General features: G+C 31.6%; 1 long non-coding RNA gene across 3 annotated transcripts in view; it reads right to left on the bottom strand.

The window, feature by feature from the left end:
- Positions 1–3,234: 3,234 nt before the first annotated feature.
- Positions 3,235–22,498, bottom strand: part of LOC141571304 (uncharacterized) — an 88,044-nt gene continuing 68,780 nt past the window's right edge. For all 3 annotated transcript variants that reach the window (XR_012496066.1, XR_012496065.1, XR_012496067.1), the window contains one exon: positions 3,235–3,921. This is a non-coding gene — a long non-coding RNA (uncharacterized LOC141571304). The remainder of the gene's footprint in view (positions 3,922–22,498) is intronic.

The following is a 22,498-nucleotide window of genomic DNA, read 5'->3' as shown; positions in this document are numbered from 1 at the left end:
CCCAGGCAGCCAGACAAGACCAAAATAATCTCTAGATGAATCCAAAGAACATGAGAAATAATATATTTGTGTTATTTTAAGCCACTATGTTTTGGTATGGTGTGTTATGCATCAACAGCAGGTAGGTTTATAGTTCAACGGGAAGTAGAATACTGTTATAATGACATACAGGGTATGACAATTAAGTTCACGAACTTGTTGCAATGATGTTACCAACCTTTTTTTTTATATCAGAGGAATTATTCATTATGAATTTTTACCAACTGGACAGTTAACCAAGTTTACTATTTGGAAGTGCTAAAAAGGCTTCATGAAAAACTTAGACGACATGAACTTTTCACCAACAATTCATTGCTCTTACATCACAACAATGTACCAACTCACAAGGCACTTCCTGTGAGGGAGTTTTTAGCCAGTAAACAAATAACTGTAATGGAACACCCTCCCTACTCACCTGATTTGGCCCCCAATGACTTCTTTCTTTACCCAAAGAAAAGGAAATATTGAAAGGAAGACATTTTAATGACAGACATCAAGGGTAATACAACGCCAGCTCTGATGGCCATTCCAGAAAAAGAGTTCCAAAATTGCTTTGAAGGGTGGACTGGGCGCTGGCATGGGTGCATAGCTTCCCAAGGGAAGTACTTCGAAGGTGACTGTGTGATATTCAGCAATGTGGTATGCAGCACTTTTTCTAGGATGAGTTCTCAAACTTAATTGTCCGACTTCATAATATTTTATCTTCTGCTAGAAAGCCTATCTGTCTGACCTTGTGCTTTGACTTCTAGTTATTTTTGATTCTTCAAGACTTAAACTCAAATAGAAAGTTCCAAACCCTTAATTCTTTTGCTCTCATCATTGTGATTGCAGTCTCCAATTCTGATTTGTTTGCTTAGGTTAACATCTCACTTGCTTTCGGTAACTGCCTACACAAGGTATTAAAAACAGTACTTTTCTTTGACGTTCGTTTCTTAGTGAGAACACCTGTGGGTGCATTCATTAAAGCTTCTTTTCCCAAATTATATTCCATGTCCCTCCATGCAGTAAATCCTTTATAGGCTTGCTGGGCTCCTGAATTTCAGTCCACTTAGGTATTTCTCAGGCTCTTTCTGGTCTGCTAGAATTTGGCCTTCTGCCCTTCTCTCTTGGTGCCTTGGACAACACCTTGAATTTTTTGGCTCAGGCATCTGACTTACAATGTAATTTGAGGAAATACATCTTTGAAGGAAGCATTATTGTTACTTGGACCTACATGAAACCAGGCTCAAACAATGGACTTTTGTTGTGATTTCAAGTGTATTCAGGGTTATTTCTTTCTAAATATATTGTCATTGTGCCCAAATTTTTTTTGCTCTTTGGAACAAAATTTCCTTGGTTTTCAGCATTTGCTAATTTTATATTAGAAAGGGCCACTCATTAATTTCCTCACAAAGAAAAAGTACAAGAAAATGTAACTCAGATAGGAATGCTTTGAAAACAAGAGGGTCGGGAGCGGAAATATGCAGATCAGGGAGTATCCTTTAAGAAAATCAATATGGTAGAGTGATTATAAACACAGATATGGAATCAGAGACCAGGGTTCAAATAATAGCTTCACTATTTACTAATTATCTACATGAGCTTGTGCATAAAATCCTTTAAACTTCATTTTTTTTTTTTTAATTTGGAAGCTAATACATAGTTCAAAGAGTTGTTTTGAGGCTCACTTGAGATGTGTGTAAAGCACTTACAATAGCTTCTTGGAGCTAAAAGGGCCTCAAAACATGGATGCTGGGGTTTGTGATTCATGTCAGCAGGTAGGGCTATGAGGATTTAGGGACCTCTTGGAGAGGAGAAAAAAAGAGTGCAGCAGAGGTGAGAAAGGATAAGATTAAAGACAAATTTGCTTCCTTTGTAGTTTTATCTATATCTAACCCATGTCTGAATGTATAAAAGATCTATATTCTTGGGAAATAAATAAAAGGACAGTTCCTGAATTGAAATGTGCACATTTTTGCCTTGTCATAAGAAAAAATAAAATTCTTAACTATGAAAGAATGAAGTCTCAGCATGAATTACTGAGGGAGGTTGCAAAGTCTTTGTCTGTGAGTGTGTATGTGTGTGTGTGTGTGTGTGTGTGTGTATGTATCACTCTTTAATGAACACATAGTGTTTGTTCACTTGTTGATCTGTTTTGAAACAAGTTGATATTTCAGGTTACCACTTGGCATCTTTTCAGTTTATAAAAATATATAGTAGAATAAGGGAGCTCAATATTATCTGTAATGAGGCCATTGACAGTGAAAGATCCATCTCACTCCCCTCCCCCCTGAAAGTTTAGCAGAATGCTAATTGAATATACTCAGGAATGTATTAAAGGCATACCATAGTGGTTCAATATAGAAGCACTATACAGATAGATTTAAATATTGCTTTTCCCAGTTCAAAGGTTTACCTTTATATGTGTGATATCTATGGGTTTGCATATGTTAATTTTAATGTCTCAATTATTCAGTATTTTGTCCTGCATCATTTTCTTTGTCTTTTGGAATATGGAAATAGAGTTGTTTCTATTAAAAAACTTATAGAGTAATTGTAGGTCAAAACCTTAAATATTAGATAACAATTGGAAATTTCAATTTGCTTTTTAATGTTGTCTGTATTTCCCAAGATAAATACTTATTACGTTAATAATTGGGAGAATTAAATATGATATTTAGAAGTTTAAGAATTGAAGTTATAAATGTCAATCTAAAATCATATTGTATATCAAAATGAGAACTTTGGGAACTGCAATTAAAGGTTAAAAGTATGTGGTTATTTTAAAACTAATATTCTTGATATTCTTATGGAAAAAAACTACAAATGATACTACTTTTCATTCATTATGATTTTCTGCTATAATCATTTATTTATCAAAATTTTATGAAAAGTAAACTGGAAAAATATGTTATCAGATTATAAATTAATAAACTAAAAAGGTTTGTGAAAACTGCTTTACATCACATTATTATTTAGCTTAAAGAAATAGCACTTGAGCTTCTAAGTCTTACCAAACTTTAAAAAACTATTGCATTTTGTAAGGAAAAGTAGTGATGATGGACAAAAATGTAGCAGCTTTTCATAAAATTCGATCATTACATATGATAGAATTCTACTTACAGTTTATTAGTTTTCACTATTTTCTTAATTGTTTAATTCTTAATTACTTTAAAAATTCTTAAAATAGTACTGAGTTTTTATTTGCCAATCAGTTAAGTGTATGGTAGAGTTATATATATTTATAGCATAATGTAAAATATTATTTGTGGAAAGAAGGCAAAAATATAAAACTCAGTTGATTTATTGAAAGTATGCTAAATGTAATTTTTTAAATTATTATAAACTGTGAAAATTTAAGGATCGACTGTCCTTATGTCTATAGAACAATAATTTCAACAAAGTGAAATAGAAGACAATGGAATGCTTGTTCTCCATAGTTTATCATCTACAAAAGAACTTAAGCACATCTAATCCAGTTCATTACTAAGGAGTGTAGAGTGGATGAAAACTAGAGTGCTTTTGAATGTGATAATATCTGAAGTTGAAGTGAGTAATGAACGATTTTTCAGTTGCTCTTTGTATCTCTATACAAAGCTTAATTTCTTTAATAAGGCCATCTGCTTTAGTAGATAATAATTTCAAAGAAAGTGATTTTGAGTCATTTGTTCTCTAAACTATTAACCTAATTATAAGCTCTATAAATATAATTAAAAGCATTATGGTTTAATACAGCAAAGCCTATAGTATTAACTGGAAATGATCTTTGACAGTGGAACTTTGATAGAAGAACTGCTGTTACTCCTCCTCCTGGGCCCTCCAATTGCGCCATGTATCTCAAGGACCTTCACACTTCATATCTTCAGGAAGTGTCAACTTTTCTGAGGTTAACGGTGAGTGAAACTGAAATAAAAATAAAAATTCCATTGAGGTTTTAGAATTAGATACTTCATTTCTTTTTCCTTATTGATGTTAATATTTATTGGTTTTGCTAAAATCCTATTCACTAAGATCCTGATAGCGTAGCGATCAGCATGTGTTAGTACTATGTTTCATTTTACTTCAATATATTCTAATATGTTTTTCACAATTCCATAGCCAAAAACAATCTGCCCAAGGAAAGAAAAAAAATATGACATTTCTATACTATCTGAATTAAATAGTAATGTAAATTTGCTTCAATCTGGATTTCCTTTAGTTAAATATGTTAAATACTGTTAAAACACATTTACTTTATAACACAGGCATATTCAAGACCTCTCTTGGATGTGTAGTTCCAGTTATACAAGACAATATATTAAACCATTCATTTGTTCATTTGATAAGACTCACCCATGACCTATTATGGGTAAATGAACGTGGCAGACATTGAGAATGCAGAGTAACTGCAGCTTGGCATAGAGAAGCAGGCAGGACAATCTCTAGTTATAAAACATCATGGCAAATATTCAAAGATTTATGCAACAGGAAATGTGGAAGCACAAAAAAGGAGCAATTAACTATGTTTGGAAAATCAAAGTAAAATTCACATTGTATGTGTATGTACGTTGGGAGTGGTATGGTGTTTGAACTTAGTCTAGAGTTGTGATATGGTATTTTCTAAGTGAGCAAAGGAAGTTGAGTTGGTGAAGAAGTAAAATTTATAGCAATAATATGTAGTGGTGCAGAACTTGTAGTTAGGAGTTTGACAAAGTTAATCTGAATTCCAGTTTTATCACTTAATATCTATGTGACCTTACATGTTACTTCATCTCTCTGAAGATAAATAAAAATAATAAATACATATATCATTAGCTTCTGATGAAGATCAAGAGACCTGTTTATAAAATACTTAGCAGTGTGGCTCACTTGTGATTAACAATCAACAAGTTATAGCTAATTACTGCATTTTATATGGGTTTGAGAGCCAATAAGTATCATTTAGATATTGACACAGATAATTAAAGAAATTAAGGGCCAAATGTGTTTTATTCAAGTTGAATATAACTTCTAGGAGAATTAAAAAATAAAATGAAACTTCATTATCCCATTTAAAAATCAATAGTAACAGAATAATATAATTCACATAGCAAAAGTAATAAATTTAATTAAACATGATTTTTAAAATATTATAAACTTATATAAGAGAACAAAGCTCAAACATAGCAATCATGGCAGCCCATGTGAGTTAAACTCTCCTATTAAAGATGGAGATATTCAGATAGTATCAAAAGTTAAGATTTAATATATGCTTTATAAAAGATATCTATGTGAAATAAAAAAAAAATTCTAATGATAAAATATATCATTTGAATTGAAATAAAGAAGATAAATAATATGAGAAGAAATAAAATTTAAGGCCAAAAATATTAAAATAGAACATCTTTATCTTGTATATGTCCATTTAACCAGTGCATTGGCCAGAACACCTATGAGTTGCCTTTCTATGTGGACTGGCTTTCATCAGGAGCTCCAAGGGCAAACATCCTGAATGAGAGAGCCAGGTATAAACCAAACCACCTTTTATGACTTGGCCTTAGAAGTTAGGGTCACTTATCCAGTATTACATTTCTGAAGGCTGTCATGGCATCTCTTTCCTATACAAAGGGAGGGGAGATTGCCCTCATCTCTTGATGAAGGAGTGACAAAGTCCTGGAGGAGCATGAGGGACCATAAGTATTGCTCTGGCCATTTTGGGAAACCAGTCGGCCACAGTCTCACCATCTAGCAACAAAAATTCACAACTTTCAGGGAAGTAAAATACACTCATTCTTTCCCACAAGAACTCACCAATGTCTCATTCCATTATGGCATCAAACTTGTTGGACTTGAATGTTATCAACTAATTGATGTTTAAGAATAGTTGAAATTTATAGATGCTAAGCCTGCATACTTAGAAACCAGTGGAATCTATTCAGAAACTATTTGAAAGAGTAAGAAAGAACAGCAAGATAGCAAATTAAATGTGCAAAAATCAATAATATTCTATTTATAAACAATAGCAAGTTTGAAATTAAGATAAACAAATTTTGTCTATAATAGCATATAAAAGCAGTGTTAAAAGATATGTTACTGTACCATAAAGATAGATTATATTGTTAACAATATTAAAGGGCCCTAGATATTTTTTTGAAAAATACAGTAAGAGAAAAAAGTTTAGTATCTTTAATACATGATAAGCTCCTAAAAATAAATAAGATGAGCATACCAAAAGAGAAAAGAGAGAGCAAAGAACTTGGATAAGCAATGAGAAAAGGAAAGAGAAATAAATGTTGGATCTGCACTGCTGATCAGCCTCCTCCATTCAATCCTGCTGCCCCCTGTCTTCTCACAGATATTATTTCCTAATAAACATCCTGTACCCCAGACTCAATTTTAGCACCTGCTTCCAGAAAAACAAAAGTATGACAATGATGCAAATGTATATCTGAGTATCATTTCTGAAGAGTTTTACTTTCTTATATATCCTGTTCATCCAAACAATTTTATAACTTGTAATTTATTCCAAGGATATAATGTGAAATGTCCTTAGGAACTTATGTTGTATATGCAAGAAAGTTTTTAGTTTGTGTTAAAAGTGAAAAATAATTGTTTAAATGAGGTACAATTGAGGATTAATTAATTTAAATTAATGCAGTTAAGAAAACAATGTTTAGGTATGCAAATTTATTTATTTAAAAAGGAGCTTACCAGCTTTAAGCGAAAAATATTAGACAACAGTATTTTTAAATGAATCCGATTATTTTAACATTTACATGCATTTATACTATATAACGTTTATATATTTTGTGGAACATTCCTATAATATATTTATGATCCAATTATTTGTGTACTTTTGATCTATATAATTTTTAATGTATATTTATACAAGAATATATAGAAAATAATTTAAGAGAAAAAGATTTGAGGGATGCATCAAATGTTTTGGTGCTTATGTCTGGTGGTGGTATAGACATCTATTACTTTCTTTGTGATTTTCTATACTTTTGATTTTTTATACAATTGTCATGAGTTATTTTTGTTATGTGTAAAAACATATGCAAGCATTTATTTAACTACACTTTTACTTTCATGTTGATCTACTTTTGCCGAATTTGTTCACCTGAATTTGCTTTGCCAGTTTCAAACAGGTGTTTGCATATAAAAATGAATGTCTAGTATTGAAGAGAACTAATTTAACCAAAACAGAGTTTTTGGTAGGAGTTGTTTTACATTGCTATCAGAGAGATGAGAATTTTAGTGATGTATTTAATATATAGCATAATCAAAGTGTTGTTACTTTGATGAATTATAATTATACTGTATCATCAAAGCCCCTTCACTTTGATATAATACACTAACAGCATGTTTTCTGAACAAAAGAAGTTTGAGCATCTCTTAAAATAATGCTATTCTGTGCTTAAAAACCACTCAATCAGTTAGACAGAAAACTGTTAAAGACTACCTAATTTTTACTTGGAAAACTCATTAAAACATAAAAAAATATAATTTGCTTATCATTGTTAAGCATTGCCAAAGCCAAGTTCCTGAAATCTTCAGGGAATCAGATACCTACTCATCTTGTAAGATTTTATGTTTATTCTGGTTTTCTTAATTAAAAAAAAGAAAAGCACATTGAAATCGTATAATATTTGACAGCTTTTAAAATGCATGTTCTGTTTTTGTTATTATTCAGAAATTTAGACATTTTTCTCCTAAAAGATATGTAAGAATTTTACATAGTAATCTCTTTTGTCAGGTAAGTATGGAAATAAATGTAATCATGTCATATTCAATGAATGATTTTGTGCCTGTGTTTCATTTATCATCTTCACTGAAGCATTATATGAATATGCATAATCTTGCTTTCTTTACTGAGCTTTTACAGCATAATTTCACCAGCAGATGAAAAATGCTATATTTAGATGATTGGCTGGATTCCCAGTTGTGTTTTGTTTTTCTTTTCTGAAATTCATGGGCATTACAGATTGATTACTTTTTGTACATGTGCTCTGCCTTTTATAGTTAATTTAGAATGTGTTATTTCTAATGTCTTTAGTGAATAAAAGAATCATGGAGTAATCTCAATTCTTTTGATTTCTCTTATAATCTTGAAAATACCGCATATATTATGTATCTATAAAATCATTTGATTTGTTTATTAATATAGTAAAGATAACTTATATTAAGCTTTTTTGCTACTCACAATAACTAGCGTAGTGTAATTCAATACAGCAATGTTTGTTTTTTCCCTTTTTGGGTATTAACAAACTGAGGGCCACAGAAATGGAAGATGACAGATGAGGATCCGTCAAGTAGTGTGATTTTAGGACCCTCCAGTTCTTAACCCCTAACTCCTACCAAAGAATGAAATGATAAACATATATTGACTTTATCTCTAAGTGCTTCTATTCATTTCATGACATTTGAAAATATTGACTAGGGGCATGCTGTTTTTCAAGCATTGCTCCTAGGGACTCAGGTGCCAAGTAAACATTACAGACAAGGAAGTTTCCTACTCTTAGTTCACTGTTCTACCAGGAAAAGACAAATAATCCAAAGGGGGCCAAATGAATAAATAACTTGTTTTGAGAAAGTGCTTAGTGTGTCAAAAACATAAAGCAGTGTCTGGGGTTAGAGGCTAACTGGGGTGGGAGGTGCAGGTATATGATTGATAGGATAATAAGGGGAGACTTCTGAGGAAAGAAAATATTTATTCATAGATCTGAAGGTTGAGAAGGAGCCAGCCATATAAAGATCCAGGGAATGAGCATTCCAAGTAGGGTAGACAGTTAAGTTTAAAGGCATTCATGTGGAAACAAGATTGGTGTTTCAGAGGAATACTAAGAATTTATTTATTTATTGTTATAATAATAATAATTATTATTATTACTACTACTATTACTACTACTACTACTAATTTTGGTTGTCCTGCTACTATTTCAGCTAAGAGAAATAGCATTGCTAGAAGAGTTTAAATGGCATTATGTTCCTCCTGAAAAAAATGTAGCCTTTTATGTGTCCAGAAAATAAAATATATTGAGCATGAGTCTTCCAGTTGCATCTCAGTTTTGTTTTTTTGGAAAAATAATACAGGCATACCTGGGAGATATTGCAGGTTCAGGTCCAGACCACCAAACTAAAGTGACTATATCACACCTATGCATATATGTATATATATTTACATATATAATTTACTTTTTATGATATTTATATTATCATCTGTAATATTTTGCATTTATGGCATTCATAGGCAATCAGTGAGTTTAATTGCTCAGTGATCCCATGGGTCTCTTATATATTTCTTATTCCTTTTTATTTGATAACTAGAGAAAAACATTAAGATAATGATCTTTAATTTAAACTGGAATGTTTTATTGAGTGACTTTATATGCCAGATACTGTTCTAAGAGATAAAAATTCATTTATGAAAATGATAAACTGTAGTCCTGCAATCTTGGAGGTTATATTTTATTGGAAAGAAAAACAATAAACATACAAGCAAATAATTCCATAATAACATTTCAGATAGTGATATTTTTATGAAGAAAACATGTCTTTCTTCTGGTTTGATCTACGTTTATCTTTCTATATGTGTCAGATTTTCCTGATTTGCGGCTGTACTGTGAAAGTCTAGATTCTCATTTTCTACATCATATTGATTGTTTTTTGTATTATTCTTTACTGAGTTTTCCATTTTTGTCCACAATTCATTTGTGGTATTAACTCTTAATTATATTAAGGATGCCTCACATTCCTGATATGGTCCATAAAATAATAAATGGCTGTTTGTTTAATACTTAAAGACTTACACTTTGGTTCATCTTCTGTATAATTTTTGCTTTAATATTAAAGATTTATGTCTACTTTTGTTGTTTCTAAGAACCAAGGTTATGCATTCTTTGGACATAGAGAGGCTTGAAAACTAATTTTGATAAAAATTTTCAACTGCAGTATCAGATGAATATATCCTCTCATTGGATGTCAACCTGGAGACCATGACACTTCTGTGTAATATCAAACTCCTCCTCAGTTTGCCTGTTACAGTGTAGTGCTTTTTAGTAATTTCACAATTTGCATTTCTGTGAACCACATACAAGTCCAGATAGAAATACACTAGTATTTTAGAATCCATGGTTATCAGATTCACCTACTTTTTCTCTCCTTTGAGAATAAATATATCTTATCAATACCTATATAGCATCACATATATTTGACATAGTTAGAAACAGTTCATACAGTACATATTTATATACATGCCCTCCTGTCTCCTGATCTCCAGTTCTCCATTTCCCCTTCCTATTAGCATTGTTGTCACTTCATACATATATGTTTAAAAATATACTTCTTCCTCTTTTATACTAATGATTGCTCTACTTACACAGCTCTGGACCATATTAAGATACTCTAGACCAGGGGTGTCCAAATTTTTTCAACGTTTTTCACCAAGGGCCATATGCGGTAAAATACACAAACAGCCAGGCCACTCACTCGAGGTGAAGTATGTATTGCCTCACCTGGTTTATTTAAGTAAACTAAATATGTTTTTGAAATTTGCTGCGGGCCAATAAAAAATGGATCGCGGGCCGCAGTTTGGTCTAGACTAAGCTGAACTAAGAAATTAACCCTGGAATATCAGTGGTTTAACCATATAGTTATTTCTTGATTGCACTTTATATCTAACCTATTGTTGATAGCCAGGAAGCGTGAGTGCCCCAGTGCTGCTCTATTAATCACTTAGGGACATGGGCTGAAAGTCTTCGTCTTTCTTTTTGATACCATCTGGAATACAAGGCTCTGCCCTCCACCGCAGAACAGAAGAGAAGGAGAGGGAATCATTCAAGAGCAAGTACACTGACTTATGATCTCTTATGCTCACAGCCCACTGATCATAACTGGTTACATGGTCTTGAAACAGCAAAAGGACTGGGCAATGTGTTTTTTCGGATAAAAGTGCAGCCTTTTATGTTCTCAGAAAATACTATATATTGAGCACTAGTCTACCATTTGTATCTCAGTCTTTTTTGTTTAAAAAATAATACAGGCATAACTTGGAGATTTTGTGGGTTTGGTCCCAGACCACCATAATATAGCAAATATCCCAATAAGAAAAGTCACATGAATATTTAGTTTCCCAGTGCCTATCTAAGTTATTTTTACACTATACTATTGGGTATTAAGTGTGCAATAGCGTGTCTAAAAAAGAAACCAATGTACGTACTTTAATTAAAAATACTTTATTGCTAAAAAGAGCTAACCATCATCTAAGCCTTCAGTGAGTCATAATATTTTTGAACTCCGGGTTGCCAGAAACCTTGAAATTGTAAAATATGCAATTATGTGCACAGCACAATATAATGAGGTACACATATATGTGTATACACTGTTGTCCCTTGGTATCCACTGAGGATTACTTCTAGAACCCCCTGGATACCAAAATAGGGTGCTCAAATCCCTTATGTAAAATTTAATAGTATTTGCATGTAATCTATGCACATCCTTTTATATATTTTAAATCTTCTTTATGGTATAATACCTAATACAATGCAAACACTATGTAAAAAATTGTTATACTAAGTTATTTAGGGAATAATGACAAGAAAAAGTGAGTACATTTTCAGTAGAGATGGAACCATCAGAAGCCTAACTATATACCACATTTCAGCAACAATGCACCATTTTTCCTAATATTTTTAATCCCGGGTTGGTAGAATCCACAGGTGTGTAACCTGCGAATATGGAGTGCCAGCTCTATATAGTACACGGCTTTCCCCCCACTATCTGCAGTAGAGCTTTCTATGAAACTTTTTCTAAGCTAAATCTTATAAAGCAGAGTATCCCCTGTTTTCTGAAAATTCAAGTTAGACCACTTCACTTTTTTCAAGAAATCTCTTTGGATTTCTTTTGGTTAGCAAAAATAAGTACAAATGCAGGTTTTTTGAAAATTTCTGTGTTTTACTTTTGTCTTTGACATATATTTTCACTGCATATAGAAAACTTGGTTGATGGATTTTTTTTAATGAATTATTTTATAGACGACTTCCATTATCCGTTGATGTCCTTTTTTTTCTAATGAGAAATCAACAGTAATTTATATCGCTGTGCTCTTACATGCAATGTGTCTTTTGTCTGTCTCTTTTTAAGACTTTTTTTTCTCTTTACCTTTGGTTTTAATTATAATGTACCCAGTAGGGTTTCTTTGTAATTGTCCTGGTTGGTATTCAAAAATTATTCATAAAACAATTATCTTAGTTGGGACATTCTTTTAATTTTGATTTTTAAACTGCATTTGGGAATTTTTTGTTTGCTATGCTTTTAAAGATTCTTTCTTTATTCTCTACACCATCTTTTATTTAGATTCCAATTACATATATACAGAGGGTGCCAAAAAATGTATACACATTTTAAGAAAAGAGAACTGTATTAAAATTGTAAAACTCAATATATACCGATAACAAAAGATGAATACAAGTCACATTTGACTTCTGCAATTTCAAGAGGTGCTCAAAGTGGTTACCATCAGCGTCCAGACAGTTCTGATTATGGTGAACTACTGCTTGAGCAACGTTGACCAAAATGTCCACTTGTATACATTTTTTGGCACCCCCAGTATTATACCACTTGCACACAAATGCATAAAGCGTATGATTGGATAAAGACATAGCATACAAGATGTTATTATTGCACAAAATAGATTTTAAGGTAAAAAAAAAGAAAATAATGAGGATTAGTTTACAATGATAAAAGTTTTTAATTTACTGAGAACTAATAATTTAAAACTGCAGTTTTAGCCTAGAAATAAAAGAAATCATAACCACAAGAAGAGAGAAATCTCAAAAACATAGTGCAAGATCTTCTAAATACCTCATTTAGTATTTGACAGAAAAATGAGACACGAAAACAAGCCAGAATATCATTATGAAATGATCCTGTTAATTTCTATTAATGCTATTTTACTTTAAAACCTGTATTATCCAATAATAGCATACCTACATCAGCTCTCTTTAGCTTAGTATCAATATACTACCTCTTTATACATCCAGTTGCTTTCAGTCTATTTGTTTGTTTTGTAAACAACTTACAGTTGAACTTTTAAATCCAATATCACAATATTGCTCTTCTAATTAGTGTATTTATTCCATTTATGTAATATCATTAGTCATATTGGTTGTGTATTCACCGATTTAATTTTGGCTTTCTATTTGTCACACCTATTCTATTTCAAGTTTTCTCTTTTATGTTGCCTTTGAGATTGCTTGATTTTTTTAACTCATTTATTTTTTTAAATCTCTAGTGTACTCTTTCAATTCATTTAGCTGTTGTCATAGTGTGATATTGTGATATAAGAAGAAATCTATATTTGGTCTTGGTCCTTTGTTTCTAATATAAGAGCTCATAACACCTTGGAATTTCCTGAGTGATAAGAGTGTCTTTGTTATTTATAATAAGTGCCTTTCAACCATACCTGAGTGTTTACTAATAAGATGATTCTCAGTGGACCCCTAAGTAGCTCAGGATGGAGGCTGATTGTTAAAGAAACAACCAAGCCCTGATCTCTGAGGAGGGGAGAAGGGCTGGAGACTTAGTTAACCACCAATATTTAATTTACTCATGCCTGCATAATGGATCTTCCTAAACAGTGATATTTAGAGAACTTCCAAGTTGGTGAACACATTGAGGTGCACCCTTGGAAAGGGTATAGAAATTCTGTGCCTCCTCATCCATATTTTGCCCTATGCATCTCTCTTCCATTTGGTTGTTCCTGACTTGTATCCTTTACAGTAAATCAGTAATAGTGAATAAAGAGTCTTCCTGTGTTCTATGAGCTGTTATAGCAAATTATTGAATATAGGAAGAGTGTCATGGAAACCTCCGAAATATAGCTGATTAGTCAAAAGTATCAGAGGCTGGAGCTTGTGATTGGCATCTAAGGGGGGGGGCAGTTTTATGAGTTTGAGTCCCTAACTTTTGGAGTCTGCCTTAACTACAGTAGTTAGTGTCAGAACTGAATTAAATTGTAGCACACCCAGTTGGTGTTCAGCTGTTGGAGAATTGGTTGGGTGGAAAAAATCCACAAATTTGATGTCAAAAGTATTGTGAATAAAACCATTCATACTTAGAAACTACAGAATATGTTCAAAATTAATCAAAGTCTAAAGTAAAGCAAACCCTAACAATTCTCCCCATCATCAATAAGAATCCATAACATGTTATCTCTGTTGACTTCCTCCTTTTAATTATTATTTTTGTCATGTATTCTAATTTTTTCTTATATATCCCCAGGGTTTGGTAAACAAGTGTAGCTATGATGCTTCATGGCATATTAGATTGCTGGTTTCCTTTTGTTTCAGCCTTGTACTAAGGGCATCTCAACTTAATGTGGGAGGTCACTTCTTAGGGTGCATGACTTGATTAGATCTTGGCCTCAGATGTCTGTTTTATTGCACAAGACTCTAAAACTGAAGCCAGCTTCACCTGAGTGGTAAATCTTCTTGTACTAAATCAACTTGGGTGCTCCTGGCTTTGCGGGCTTGTATGGGACTACCTTTCCCTATTGTTTCGACCGGTCCTCACTATCTTGGCAAATTTCTGATGTTCCTAAAAAGTATACATTTATAATCCAGTAGGGTTAGTTGTTTTCGGCAAGTGAGGGAGGGACTTAATTTGTAACGACTGTCTCCCTTACTGGAATTCAGCTATAAAAAGGAAAGTTCAGGATCTTTTGTAGGAAGGCTCTATTTAATATTTTTAAATGATAATTTAATTCATAACATTTTTACATATATATGTGTATCTATCATATTCATATTTCCTACTGTGGAGGTTCAGAAAGAGCCACCCCAAGATATGCATCACTGGTATGTGGATTATTTTGAGCTCGAGGCAACCAAGACCCTGAGGGCTCAAGAGAAGCTTCTGCTCCCCCTTTAACTATCTAAAATAATTTAAATTAGAAGCCTGGCCCATGGTAAGAGTTACCACCAGAAATGCCTTTTTACCTATCTATATGGCAGGGCAAACTAATAATTACTGAACATGTGCTTTCCCTGTAATGAAATTTTGAAACCCCAGAGTACCTTACCTCATCCCTAGCTGAGAATGTCCTGTATACCTCAATTTCCCTTTCTGGCTCTGAACCTCTCATGTATGATGGGTCTCTGACTCTCTCATGTATGAAGGGTTCCCATATATATTTATATGTACGTGATTAAATTTGGTCGTTTTCTCTTGTTAATCTGTCTCATGTCTATTTGATTATTAGACCAGCCAAAAGAACCTTGAAGGTAGAGGAAAGTTCCTTCTTCCCCCATACTACCATGTGAGAAAACCCAGTCAGGCTTATCCTTGGCAGTCTACATTAAGTGTCAGCTAGTCCCACACTTGCTGTGGGTTGTCGTCCACAACAATCAGTCTCTCTCTCTCTCTCTCTCTCTCTCTCTCTCTCTCTCTCTCTCTCTCCATCTCACACCTATGGGTGCTCCTAAGGTTAATGAGGTTAGTGGCATAAGAGCACAATTCTTTTACATTCATTTTATTTTCTACATTATTTACATGTATTTATTTCATTGTGCACTTATAGCAACTAGAAAAATGCACAAGATAGAATCATCCAACATTCCTCTTCCAACAACATTTGCTGCACTGAAACATGGTTATGATGAAAATAAAGTGACCTTTTTTCTATTATATTCACTTCATGCTATAATTTATAGTGACCTTTACTAAACATGAGAATATTGTACTTCTGTGAAGAAACTGGAAAGAATGAACAATTGAGTCAGCAAATAAGCTCATTAATATAGATAAAACTTCAGTGTTCATCAGGTTATTTAATAAGAAAACATTTTAATTTTGCTATAAATGTACATGGTAGTCAACTATATAGCATTTAAAATACTTTACAGCTTGGACACGAAAATGTCAAGTTATTTTGGAGTTCACATCATTCTTGAAGAAGGAAGACAATACTTTTTAATCCTATTGTCTTGGCATTTCTTCTTGTCATAATAATTTCATGGAGTCCCTTTATACTCTTTTCTGCGTGTGATTTCTCTCTAACTGAAACAATAGATTATAGTTTGACAAAAGAACTATTTTTTTTAAATCAGGTTTCAGTTCACTTTAAAAGAAAATTACATTTATTCCCTCTGCACAAAGGAACTCACAATGTTTGAGGTTAAACAAAAAAATGACCTAATACTGAATATATCAGAACTACAAGATTTGTAATTGAAGATACATTGAATTTTCAGAATATGACAAGAACATTGCTTCAGATATTCTTCAAAAATTTGTATCAAATTCACTAAGAAGCAATATATATTTTTTAAATTTGTAAGACGGTTACAAAAGGAATTTATATACCTAGTTAAATTGCTTAGTCAAATGTAATGTTAATGTAATTTAAGACACTTTTACTTACCAAATGAATCCTGTGTTTGTGTAGTGAACGTGAATGCATAAGTTTGAAGTGCAAATCATAAAACTGTGGAGGTTTAATTCAAATAGAATATAAGAGATTACTAGTTAAGACTCTTGAATTTAAATAAGGGCACACTGAGGCCAGCTGTTGACTGCAAAATAATAAAATTGATGGGTTAAATGCAAGTTTAAGAATTAATCATCATTCTTTTATTTGCTTAATTAATGGAAGTATTACAATGTTATTTACATTAAAAAGTTCTTGATTTATAGTGTTGCAACTTTTAGAAATGAAAAGGTATATATTTAACATTGATGGTAGATACTTCTTTCTCTCACACAAACAGTACAACTCTGTGTTGTTTCTTTATATTTAACAATTTGTATATCAAGCATGTATAAGAAAACAGAAGTTTGATCCGAACACCTGTGTACTCAAGTTAAAATTCCTCCCCATTTATTTCACTATATAAATACTTTTGGAATAAAGCATCGCAGTTTTGTTCCCCAAGGTCTCTGTGTATAATATTTTCAAGTTGTAGACTACATACCCCTCGCATGCAGCGTTCACACTGACGGCTGGATGCATTAATGTCTCATGGATTATTCAGAGCACAACTTTCAGGGCCCAAGGCAATCCTTAATCCCTCTCTTCCATGAATTAGTTATCACCCTGTATTTGGATTTGTAGTTTCTAGTCAGGCTTGACATGTGTGTACCCAATATATTGAACAGGAATTCCTTAGGGGTATGAAGCATACTTATCTTATTTCTTTCTAAGTACAGTCTTCAGCCATGCTGAAATTCTGTTCTTCTACTCGGAACTTCCCCCAAAATTACTTTATTTAATATTTATAGATTTTTTTCATATTTTCCTTTTTTTCTTGAGATAGTTTTAGTAAATTATATTTTTCTAGGAAAAAAAGTGCTTTAATTTTTTTCTAATGTTTTAACATTACTTACATAGTCTTTACTTATTAACTATTAAATGAGACAGTATGAATGCAGTGCTTAGAGAAATGCTTGGCAAAATTTAAGAGCCATATAAGTCTTAGTTTTTATTGTTAATACATATAATTTTTAAAAATTATCTAGGGAATCAAAAATTGGGAACTGTTTCCATTTTATTCCAAATAATTTAATGAAATTTTTCCTTTTACTGAGAAATATTTTGAAGTTTTTCTCTGTTTATATTATTTTCCCTTTATTACTTGAATTCTTAAAATTATAATATCCACACTCAAAAAAACTATTTCTGAAACTATCTCTAACTCCCACTTCCCAAAACCTTATGTAGCTTAAAATCAATTCACTTTTCCTCCAGTCTTACTATTTTTCGCCCATTGTTATAGTTCTAAATTCTTTTAAAATTCTAAATATAGTCAATATTTTTTGTTTCATATTATCAATGCTTATTTGGTTTTAAGCAAAGTTTGTAAAGTGAGAACACATCTTTCTTGTGTTCTCAGTCATTGCTTTAGGGTTCAATTACTTTATTCCTGAAGAAAGTCCTTTTATGGACAAATTATTAGTGGTAATATCTTTCAGAATTTTCATCTAAACATCTATATATTTTCTCTCTCTTAAATAGTAATTTGCTGACTCTAGAAATTCAGATGTCAAGTTGTTTCCTCTCAACACTTGAAGACGTTTTTCTAATGCTTTTTGGCTTCTTTTTCTTGCTGTTGACAAGATTACTGACACCATCATTTTTAGATTGGTAACGTTTTTCTCTGTTGTAAATAGATCCCCTAGATTTTGAAATTCTGCAATTTCATAATGCATTAAGGTGAGGTGTGTTTTTAATTATCATGTTCAGGAACAATTTGGTTTTTGCATATGAAGATTCATGTATTTCATTAAATCTGGAAAATTCTTTCTCATCAATTCTTTGAATATTGCATCTCTGTTCTTCTCTTTCTTTCCTTTCAGAACACCAAGTATTAGTTAAAGGTTTTCATGTTTTTTCTCATGCTCTTCTAACTGATTTTGGAATTACATATTTATTTATCTCCCTTTTCTTCCTTCTTTGTAGTATCCTCAGATTGACGTTTCAATAGAAAAATTCCTTCTCCAGCTGTCTATAGTATCCTTTTATGATAATTTATTAGCGATTTTATTTTAAATTATATTTTTCTTTCTAAAGCTACCTGGTTTTTATAATATAATTTCTCTTTTTATGCCTTGACTTATTTTATATTTTCATTTTAAAACGTCAATTAGAATTCCATTAACAGAAGTTCTCAGATGCCTAATCTTGTGTTACTTCTGCAGATTTCCTTATCTGGTGCATTGTTTCCTTGCAGATATTATTCAGGAGCCGGAGGTTTTTTTTTTGTTTGTTTGTTTTTTGAGCCTTATAAGTGGGAGTTTATATATGGGAATGCAGCAAGATCTCTTTGAGAATGTTTTCCACTATAACAGATAACCTTTTATTTCTGTGGAAAGGAACTGATTTTTGTGTTGATTTCTCACTCAGCGTTCTCAGAATGTTGAAGTGGCATTCATTTCAGGACATTCATTTTTTTCACCCAGGACTCTTGTGAAGGTGAACAAACTTCCTTCAACTCATCCTGGGCTGGTGGAATTTTATTCTGAGACCATCCTCTCAATGGTGAGGTAGCTTTTCCAAGTGTCCTGGCTTTATACCATAATCTCAATTATGACTCAAATTTCTCAGAGCCCCAGCCTATGTACTTCTTACTTTGTTTTTCAGCTTATTCTTGATTTGGGGGCCAGATGGTTTCCCTTATTTTCCAGATAATTCAGTTGTGCATTTAAAATAGTGTTATACTATGTCATTTCAGGATATTTATATTGGGAATATTTTCAGATGATTTATTTTGTTATCTTGATATAACCTTAAGTATATGATATTTTCTTCATTTGAAAGAATGATCTCTATTATTATATTGGACCACTTTATAGGGTTTTTTTTTTTTAAGGATTAGAGGATAAAAAAATTGTTATCTTCCAAGTCATTTAAAGTGAGCCTATAAATTATTATTGAAAAAAATTTAATGTAACTCTAAACATAAAAGCAGGATGAACTAGGAAATAGAATTACAAAATATAAAATTATATTTAAGTGATATATATATATATATATAGTATTAGTATATAAAATTTCTGCCAAATATATGTATTGTGTGAAGTTATAAAACTATTCTGAAGATTTACTCTAAAAATAAAGTTGAAACATATCATGTGAATAACTATACATGTGGTATTTTATAATGGTTATAATTGTTTTTCATTTGGGGGATGAAGTCAAGGTAATAACTTTATATATTCACATGTAACATTAATTAATAAAACACATAGACACAAAACAGATCAATGAAAGCAATTGGAGCTTGATTTGACATCTATTTTTAATTAAGAACATTGAGAAAACTAAATTTCCAATAATAAAAATATTAAGGTAAATCCATTTCCTTAAGGAAATGCTCAATATTGCATGTTTAGTGCATAAACAACTTCTAAATATATATGGAGTCTATTTTGTAATGTTTCATTTCACCAAAATGCTGAAAATATATATCTGGTCAGGGAATTTGTATGTTTAATAATTTTATCACTCACTATATTTTGTCACATTTTCTCGATTCCTAGAATTAGCATATATTATTTTTAATAATAATGAAAAATGTCAAGTATTATAAAGTGTCAACTATTATAAACTTGGGTGTTTTCCAAGTTTTTGACCATTCAGAATATATCTTTCAGTTTGTTGATTTTCTAGAAATAATTCTGAGGTTGTCACAGGCTTATTTATCAACTAGCCTACGTATAATGATATGGTAAATTGGTATTCTCATTGAGAGTCATTTATATCTTATTTTTAATAACTTTGTATTTGTGTGCTATATTTCAGTAAAGAATTGGAAAGCACCTTAAGCAGATGTTTATTACTTCCTTAAGAGTCCTCTATTTCAGCATCTATCTCTTATTCTGTAATATGACTTTATTTTTCCCCTTGAATTTTGTATGTAATGTGAATACCATGGAAATATTTTGGTGTTTAGCCAACACATTTAATCAAAATGAATCTTATTTACTTAAGAAAAATATAAACAACTTTAGAAGACAATAATTATTCTTATTTTAAATCAGCTAATTATATAAGGGATGATAATTTAATGATCTTAGATTGTTAGATATTCAGAATTTAAATATTTAAAATTTTTACTTGTATCCTATATTATGTTAGATGGAATTTCATAATTTAACTTAAAATTTTACACTTTTGAAATCATACCATTTTCAAATAATTCTCACATAATCACTGTGTGTTTAAGATTAATCTTTTGGTACTTATCTTACTTTGTTTAGAAAAGGAACTAAAAAGGATTTTAAAGAGAGAAAATTAGGTGATCTATAGCTATCTTTATCCCCTTTCCCAATGCCCAATTCTCAAAAAATAATTTTCAACCCTCTTGTGTATCTAAACCAAAATACAATAAACCCTATGCCTCCAAAAGGAATATAAATAAAATTAACTGAAACCAATTACCAGCTTTCTTTCCTAGGTTACAAATGTGAAACTTCCTGGGAATGCAATTGCTAGCTAAAATAAATATTTCAGCGTTAGAAGAGGTTCTCTACTTTGCCGCTTCTCAGTTATGAGAACATTAAATAGAAACTTCTTAAAGTTATTGTGATTACATGACTTAGTTAATATAAATGTTTTATTACTAAGGCCGGCATATAGTAATATACAATTACTATTATTGTTATTGGTTATTCTGTCACTTTTGTTGTGGTTTGTAAAATTATATTGAGAAACTTTAAAGCAAGTAGTAGATTGGTACAAAAGTGATTGTGACTTAAGGTTAAAAATAATTGCAAAAACCACAATTACTTGTGAACCAACCTAATATTTTGGGGTCACTATTTCTTTTTCTTAAAAAGTTGCTATACTCTTTGGAGTATTATGTGATATAACTTTCACTTGGTACATTCAAGTATTTAAGGGATTCCAAGTATATCTACACAAATACTCTTTTCTTTGGTTCACTGTAAATGTCCGTGAAAGGCTGTGCTGGGCAGTTATTTGGGGATATGGGGGACAGTTGGTGTACAGTGCACTTTCCTACTTCATAGTACAAAGAGAATTCAGAGTAAAATTTGCAGCTCAAACAGCAGATAATTAAATCTGTTAACAGGAAAAACATGTTATCTAATAATTTTATCAACTATAATTTTAACTGACCCGTGACCTTGTGATGACTAAGTTCTTTAGGACTTTTTCAAAAGTACAGACATTCTTTAACTTATTAAGTTGTGAGTAAACTACTTCCTGTTATTTAACAAGAACGTTTAAATGGTCCTGAGTATATAACAATTACTTTTAAAATGAAATAAAGTATATCATACTCAGGAATAAATCAAATTATGTATAATTGATATAACACTGCCTAAATGTCTTCCCACTGGGAAATATTTCTCACTGCATATTTGAAATGGAAAATATGTAGCACATAGCAAACATAGTAGTGCAAAGGACGTATTTTTAATGTAATAAATATATACAGCATTGATCATTTGACATATGGATTTTTCTTTTTCTTTTTTAAAGAAATCTCAAAACTATGCATTTGACATAGCTTCTGTTTGGAAATATTTATATTCAAGGAATTAAATAACTGATGTATGCATTGTAGGAGATTGGTTACTGCTTGGTAAGATTATTCATGACCCAAGGAATAGTTGGATGCCATCAATAATTCATAAATATGTGTGTATATATGTGTATATTTCATAATTCATTCATATATTTGTATGTATGTATGTGTGTGTATGTATGCATGTATTTATGTATATGATGTTTCTCAGCATTGTAGGAACTTAAAAACCTTCCAAAATGTAAAACAAAACAAAACAAAACGAAACCTCATTTCAGTTGAACTGAATACAAGCTGTAAATTTACTTGTTATGCTTGTTGAGGGTCTGGACTTAGAGGAAATTTCTGCCAATGGGGAGAATTTGGATAGAGTTGGTAACCCTCCATAAAAATGTACATTAGAGATTAGGGAAAGTGCTGTGTTGGCCTGGTTTTTCAGGAATCTGCCCAGGGGTCATGTGTCTAAATGTCTG

The sequence above is a fragment of the Rhinolophus sinicus genome, linkage group LG04 (assembly GCF_036562045.2).
Source record: "Rhinolophus sinicus isolate RSC01 linkage group LG04, ASM3656204v1, whole genome shotgun sequence".
Lineage (NCBI taxonomy): Eukaryota > Metazoa > Chordata > Mammalia > Chiroptera > Rhinolophidae > Rhinolophus > Rhinolophus sinicus.
The sequence above is the reverse complement of the archived record's forward strand: the minus strand, read 5'-3'. Positions and strand labels throughout refer to the sequence as shown.